Source organism: Cyprinus carpio, chromosome B21, assembly GCF_018340385.1.
Source record: "Cyprinus carpio isolate SPL01 chromosome B21, ASM1834038v1, whole genome shotgun sequence".
NCBI classification, from domain to species: Eukaryota; Metazoa; Chordata; class Actinopteri; order Cypriniformes; family Cyprinidae; genus Cyprinus; species Cyprinus carpio.
This window is the reverse complement of record NC_056617.1, coordinates 4,153,280-4,154,588: the sequence shown is the minus strand read 5'-3', so window position 1 is coordinate 4,154,588 and position 1,309 is coordinate 4,153,280. Positions and strand designations below refer to the sequence as shown.

General features: G+C 32.0%; 1 protein-coding gene across 1 annotated transcript in view; it reads right to left on the bottom strand.

Moving 5' to 3' along the window:
• Positions 1-319: 319 nt before the first annotated feature.
• Positions 320-1,309, bottom strand: part of LOC109104229 (collagen alpha-1(XXVII) chain A-like) — a 56,388-nt gene continuing 55,398 nt past the window's right edge. The window contains exon 59 of the mRNA XM_042747841.1: positions 320-1,309. This exon is cut by the window's right edge and continues 330 nt beyond it. The gene's annotated coding sequence lies outside the window, so the exon portion shown is untranslated.

Here is a 1,309-nt window from a genome sequence, read left to right as displayed (position 1 = left end):
TGGATACATTTAAAAAAAAAAAAAACTAACTGCGACTTTTTTTCTGTGCTGAAAAAAACTTTCTTACAATTTTGCAAAATCTCATAATTTTGACATTTTACTTAGAATTTCAAGTCAATATTCTAATTTCTCTGACTTTTTTTTTTTTAAATTGGAAACAAGCTTCAATTAAGTAATGTCTTTACCAAAATGTTATTTTTTGTCTCTCTTGTTGAACAGCATCAAAAAAGAAAAAAGAAAAGAAAGAAAAAAACAAAATAAAAAGTACATTTTGCATAGTCAAAAGAAAGCCTTTTAGGTCCACTTTTTGCATTGTGACATTTTCATGACAATTAACCAAATTTTTGCTTGAAATACTCATTACTGTTATACCGTAATATTTCAGGAATTAAAAATTTCTGTATTACTGTAATAATCTTCATAGCAAATAATCCAAATTATAATAGTAACTATAAAAATATGAAAATGCATATTTTTGGTTGTTGAATATGTTTCACAAAAATTTCACCATGCAAATTTGTGCTTTCCTTCTCATTTTAGGTGAAATATGACCCAGATGTGTTTTCATGAGGGATTCACCCTTATAAACCCTTTGAACAAGACACACCCATTTGATTGAGACACGCCCCCTTAAAGTGACAGGCTGTTTTAAAAACAAGGGCAATGTATGTTGATATGCACAGGTGTGTCTGTACGTTTGCTAGAAACATGCACCTTCATATGTTTACTGATCCGTCACATAAACACACACACACACACACACACACACACACACACACACACACACACACAGTCACACAGTCACTCATTTACACAAACACACACACTTCCCTGTCTGATGGAGTGTTAAAATGACACGTTTGAATGACAACACCCCTGAAAAACCTTCCTTAATGAGACACACACTTAATATATAATCAATAATCAATTATTTTTTCTTCGTTTTCCTATTGCACTTTAGCATTTTTTTTTACATGTGACAAAATTACCATATAAAAGATCAGATAAACAATAAGTGTATATATACATATAATACCTCCCAATGATCTTAATTCATCTCTTCAATAAACTGCTGATTCTGCTGAAAAGCACAAGTATTATAATAACTTAATATTATTATTATTATTATTATTATTAATAATTTGAAAGACAGCAAGCACAAAAGAAATAGGCCGAGACAGACAGAGAAGAAGAGAGAAAGAGTGAGCCAGAGGGCTTGGCAGTTTCTCCGGCCTGGATGTCCTGAGTGTTCGTCCCTGCGAGATGATTGGCTTGTTTTCTAGAGGAGTCAAATCTGACTGGACATCCA